We start from the raw sequence: 6,000 nt of genomic DNA, 5'->3' as shown, positions 1-6,000 counted from the left end.
GTTCGTACGCATCTGTTCGTAAAATAACCATTTCATTTTTTTCCTCTTTTTTTTTCTCAATATTCTAATAAATTTCCTCTCCTCGATTTAGACCATCGATGTAATCCAAACTCCCAAGTTTTTAAAAAGAGAGTTCATATTTCTCTATTCCTTCTCGACTTAAAGTAATCCATCCGATGATAAATGTTTAAATGTTTCATTTCTTTCTTTCTTTAAATTTTCAAATATATTATTGATCTTTTCATTCTTATTCCTTACAGTTCCTATTCTTTGCTTTCTTAAATCTAATTTTTTTTTCCTTCGATATTAAATTTTTAATTTTTGTTAATCTCGTCTAAATCATAAATAATTCGTTTTCAAATTATATTTCTTATATTTCCTTTCATGTAAGAAAAAAAAGATATTTCTTTTTATTAATTTTGTTTCTTATAGTCCTTTTCTCTTTTCTTCTTTCCCCTTCTTTAATTTTTCTGCCGACAGTTTTCTCGTATTACCGCTAGACATCCGATACTTTTCCGCGCCATTAAGCTGATAATCTCGCTTCGAGTAGCCGCGAAGTCAGCTCCCGCTTCCCGGGAGCAAAAGCCGGTGCGAGTGACCCCGATGATGTAGTCCTCCCCGTCTAATCTCCGCCGGTGCCTCCTGCAAAATTCGAGTCCGGCCCGGGGGACACCCCCCGGACCGGAGAGAGTGGTCTCCTGGGTGAAAAACCCCCTAGACCGGAGAGTGACTTCCCAAGTCCGTAGCGGGAGAAAGACACCGAGGGTCATTCCCTCGTGGCAAGTTGAGAAGTTGTCCGTCGCTCGCGAAAAAAACTCGAGTCGAGAAGCGAGTCTCGAACCGAGTCTTTCCGCGTGCGGAAGAAGCAGCGTTCCGACTTAGCCACAGCCCCTCTGGCGAAAAATTTTAATTTTTGGCTATTTAAGATACTCGAGAACGCTTTTCGCGAATTTTTTTTTTTAATTTTTATTTTCTTTTGTCTTTCCGAATCGTATTCCGTCGTTTCATCGCTAGAAAAAACGTTTTATTAAAACAACGTTTTTTATTAAAACAAAAATTAAACTCCGTACTATAAGAATCGAACCGACGATCATTGATGCGTCGTTTGTCGACGTTCGTCCTGACGATCTATCCATCCTTCGAATTTCGAATTCTATTTTGCGGTGTCTCTTTTAAGAAATTTAACTTTCATCCTAGTTTTCTTTTTCTTTTCCTTCGTCTATGTTCCAGTAAAAATTCCTCTATTAAAAAAGAAAAAAAAATCGCGCAAAATTGTCAATCGTGAAACTTAAAATAAAAATCATAAATACCAACGAAAAGATCGAGGGAAAAGATATAGTAATTAAAATTATTAATTATCGTTAGAACTATTAAAGCGTAGAAAAAAATTAGAAAAGAAAAACAACGATAAATTTGCCAAAAATGTATTAAACGATACTTTTGCAAAAAAAAATAAGAAGCGTATCTATACTTTAACTGTTTCTATTGTATTTATATTATATTATAATAATACCGATAAGAAATGATTAAAAAATTAACAAAGTAAACAAAAAAAATCGTTAAACGTTTTTTGTGCATTTTATAAATTAATTGTAATAAAAGGAAAATTAAAAAGGATTGATTATCAAAAATATTACCGATAAAAAAAATTAAACCGTTAAATTTTAAAGAAAAATAATAAAATAAACGTAACGTAATAATCTATAAAATCGATTGATAAAATAGTAAAATGAAAATTTTATAATAACGTTACGAATATTATTAAAATGTTATTACGAATATTATAGCGAACGTGAATCGCCCGAAATAATAACGTTATCGGTTATTGTACGTATCATTATTGTATATATTCGTAGTCGGTTTCCGAACGCGGAACGAGACGGACGTATTTCTCTCTGTTCTCCGAATAAAGACCTTATCGCTGTGAATAAAATATTATAATGTACAAATTTATTAAATAAAACAAAAATATTGTAGCGTAAAGATTATTAACGAATTTTATAAGTTATATAATAAATTCCAGTTCCAAGGAGAGGAAATTTTTTAATCTTTAAAATTTTGTAAACTTTGAATCGCTGTATTTCGGAAGATAATAGCGATACCTACGATTTTCTGATGTGGTTGCGATCGGGAAACGTTCCTCTTTCGATTTAATTTTCATTCGTTATTCTACGTTGAGGACTTTGAACGTTATCGTCGTATAAATATAAGGAGAATCTTTGGAATTAAACTTGTGCAAATTTTCGACTGCTGTATCTCCAAAGATACAGAAGCGATACGTACGATTTTTGAAGTGGTTGCGAGCGGGAAACGTTGCTCTTTATAATGCGGAAAAAAAAAAATAATAAAAAGTTTAACTAAATGTAAACGATTGGGTAGATTTAAACGATACTGATAATTCCAAATACTGAAAATAACCAGAAAATTAAGAAAATAAACGAAAGAAATCTTTAAACCTTTTTTTTACGCGTCTTATAAATTAATAATAATGGAAAGAAAATTTAAAAAAAACTAATTATGGAAAATATTATCGATAAAAAAAATTCGATCGAAAAAATCATTAAATTTTAAAGAAACGAAGAATAACGAAACGAATCTAACGGAGTGATATATTAACGATTGATAAAATGTAAAAGTAAAGTGAAAATTAATAATACGTTACGAATATTATAGCGAATGTAAATCGTGGCGCGATGTTGTGTAGATTGGTATTGTATATGTATCGGTTAAACGTAATCGTTTTCCAAATACGAAACGAAACAGACGTGTTCCTTCCATTGTGTTTGTATATGTATCGATTAAACGTAGTCGGAACACGGAGTGGGACGTATTCCTTTCTGCTCTCCGAATAAAGATTTTATTGCTATATAATATAATAAAATTAAATGTAAAAAATTAAAATGTAAATGATCGTTGAATAAATAAAGTATAAAAAGTATAAGAATATAATTACGATTATCGATAAAAAAATGGACGAAATATTCCTCGAGTACGAGGATACGATAAAGTAAAGAACGAAATGAATCGAATCTAAAAAAAAATAAAAAAAAAGAAATAATCCTCCGATCGAGATTTAAAAAAAAAGGAAATGTAATAAATAAAATCGATAAATAAGTAAAAAAAATTTCGATTCCTTTCTTTAATTTCGTTTTCAATTTACATATATTTTATTTTTTTTTTTCTCTCTTATATTTCGCATGTTAAAATATCATTGAATTGTATATATAAATGTATATATAAATATGTTTTCGAGAAAAAAGAATACAATAATTGAAAATGATGAATAGAAATAAAAAATATATTTTTTTTAAATAAAAATTAAGCGAAAAATTTAAATAAATATAAATAATATATAAATAAAATATAATAAATATAAAATAATCTTTTATTCCTGAGAATTGTGAGTTTGAAATTTTATCGCGATTGTAGTGTATTTTTATTTATGTATCGGAGTAATATCTGATATAAATTTAAATGTTTATCTTAAAAAATTTCAAGGACAAATAAAAAAGCATTGATTTTTTTATGTAAAAATAAATACGAATCGTTTACTACGTCTATACAATTGTTTATTAAAATAACATTTATTGGAACATTTCGTTCCTATATTGATTGATTCAATATGTTTCTGCGTATCAAGTACGTTCATTAATGATAATTTAGCAGTGATTTAATAGCGATAAAATGTCTTGAAAATCTTTTAGTATTGTACGCGAATACGCGAGTACTCGAAGATACGTATATATATTTATTTACTTACGTGCGATACAATGTATTATTATTAGATAGAAATGACATGAAATTGATGGAAATGATCTATATAGCGAATTGTGAATAAAAGAAGACTAACGAAATATTTATAAATTTTATATACAGATAAAATATGAAAAAAAGTATGTATATATGTGTGTGTGTATCTGTATATTTTCTTTTTATATATAATATATTCCATTGAACGATACATCTGTATAGAACAAACGAACGAATAATATAATATTTGCACAATTGTGAAGTTAGGAATTAATATATATATTTTGTGCTCTCTTGTGATTATATACAGCATTTTTTTGCGCAAAAGAAAAATACAATTTTGTGTATTTTGTTTTCTCTCATTTTAAACTGTTTCGTTTTTTTATTAGTTCAAGATATGTCACGCATAAGACGGTTACGGTAAGAATTCTTTTACTCTTTTGAAATTTATACGTAGAATGAAAAGCGATTTGCGAATGAAATGAAAATTCGAAACGTTGATATTTTGAAAAATAAATTTAAATTGAAAATGATGTAGGCACTTGATTTTTTATGTATAATTTCATTTTCACGATACGAAGCTGTATTTAATGTATAAAAATTGTATAATGATTTACGAGGGAGCTGTTTCTTTCGAAGAAGAAAAGATGTGTTTTCGAGGAAATGTTCGGTTATTCTAAATCGAGTGAATAGTTCCTTACCATACGCGTCCAATATGCCGTATGTCGTTTCGCAAATTTTTGCGGATTATGGTAAATTTTCCGGAATTAAAAAAAAAGAAAGAAACAAGTCCGCCGTCATTCTGTGTAACAAGGATTTTGTACAGATTTTTTTTTTTAATATTCATGCAACATTTACTAGAACGGCATCGTGGTTCGTTAAAATGAAACGATACTTGTTACAACGCGTTTTTATTCTTTATAAGTGTAACATTAAATATAAATATTTGTGTTAAATATAAAATATGATATATAATAATGGAAAAATCATAAAAATTGTTTCGTTTCGAATGTACTTTGATTTTACGCTTTTTGTTATAAAGAGAAAATAAAAGAAAAATAAATTATAATAATAATTATGCGAAATAAGATGGAAGATAAAAGGAAGTGATATATAATTATATAAATGTTATATAATTTAGATTATTGAAGAAATATATTCAAAATTTTCAATAATTTCTGCTATTTTTAGTTAATTTGAAATTATATGAAAGATTCTGTGAAATTTCGTTTCTCTTTATCGTATCGATGAATTAAACTAATAACGATAATAGAAAATAAAAGTATCGTATTAATAAATTATTATATCGGTATAAATTATAATGATACGATATAATGATACGATACCGATATATTAATGCTTAGATAATTATTTCATAATTTTCGTTTCGAAGATAATTAATGCATAAAATTATTTGTTATTCCTTTTATCTTCCTATATAAATTGTGTGTAAAATTAAAAGATATATTTTGTAAATTTTATATTTTACATTTTTCAGTTATATATCTAGATATGATATTTTTCTAATTATTTATAACAACGCTATATAACATTTTAATTACGTTTAACGAGAATTGTTTGAATGAGAATGAATTTTGTGGATCGAATCTTTTTGAAATTAGAAGCAAAGTGGTTATGAACCGCGAAGACGTTGTCTTTTCTTATCTAGCTTAATGATCTTATTGTTGATTTTATTTCTTAACTAATAAGAATGTGTTCGCATCGTACACGATGATCAATTTTTTTATATTTAGACCGAATGAAAAATCCAACGACACGCGTTTGAAAAATATTTAAAAAACGCGTTTTAAAAAAATAAATAAATAAATAAATAAAGAAAAAATAAAAAAATTATCATTGGATTATAACGTTTAACGATTGTTTTTATTTTTAATAGCATCGTTGGAATACCAATTATGCCAATTACAATACTTGTAGATAACGCGAAATGCAAAATTTCTTCAAGTTGAATGATCGTGTATAATGTGAATCTCTCGTTACATATTTATTTTTCCCACTTATTATTGAACACGTATTTTCTCTCTGAGGCAAAGTAGTTTTTTTTTTTTTGTAACTCGTTGATCGAGGAACAATTTTATAAAATAGATTGTAGCGAATTGTATTATTAAGAAGTAACATAGTTATTGTGATCATATTTTTTTATGATTAAAGTAGGCCTCTCGCTTATTTTTACGTATTATTACTATTGATATTTCCAAAACATAACGACGAATCGAATTCGTTATATAT

This window comes from Apis mellifera, linkage group LG13 (genome assembly GCF_003254395.2).
Source record: "Apis mellifera strain DH4 linkage group LG13, Amel_HAv3.1, whole genome shotgun sequence".
Lineage (NCBI taxonomy): Eukaryota > Metazoa > Arthropoda > Insecta > Hymenoptera > Apidae > Apis > Apis mellifera.
The sequence above is the reverse complement of the archived record's forward strand: the minus strand, read 5'-3'. Positions refer to the sequence as shown.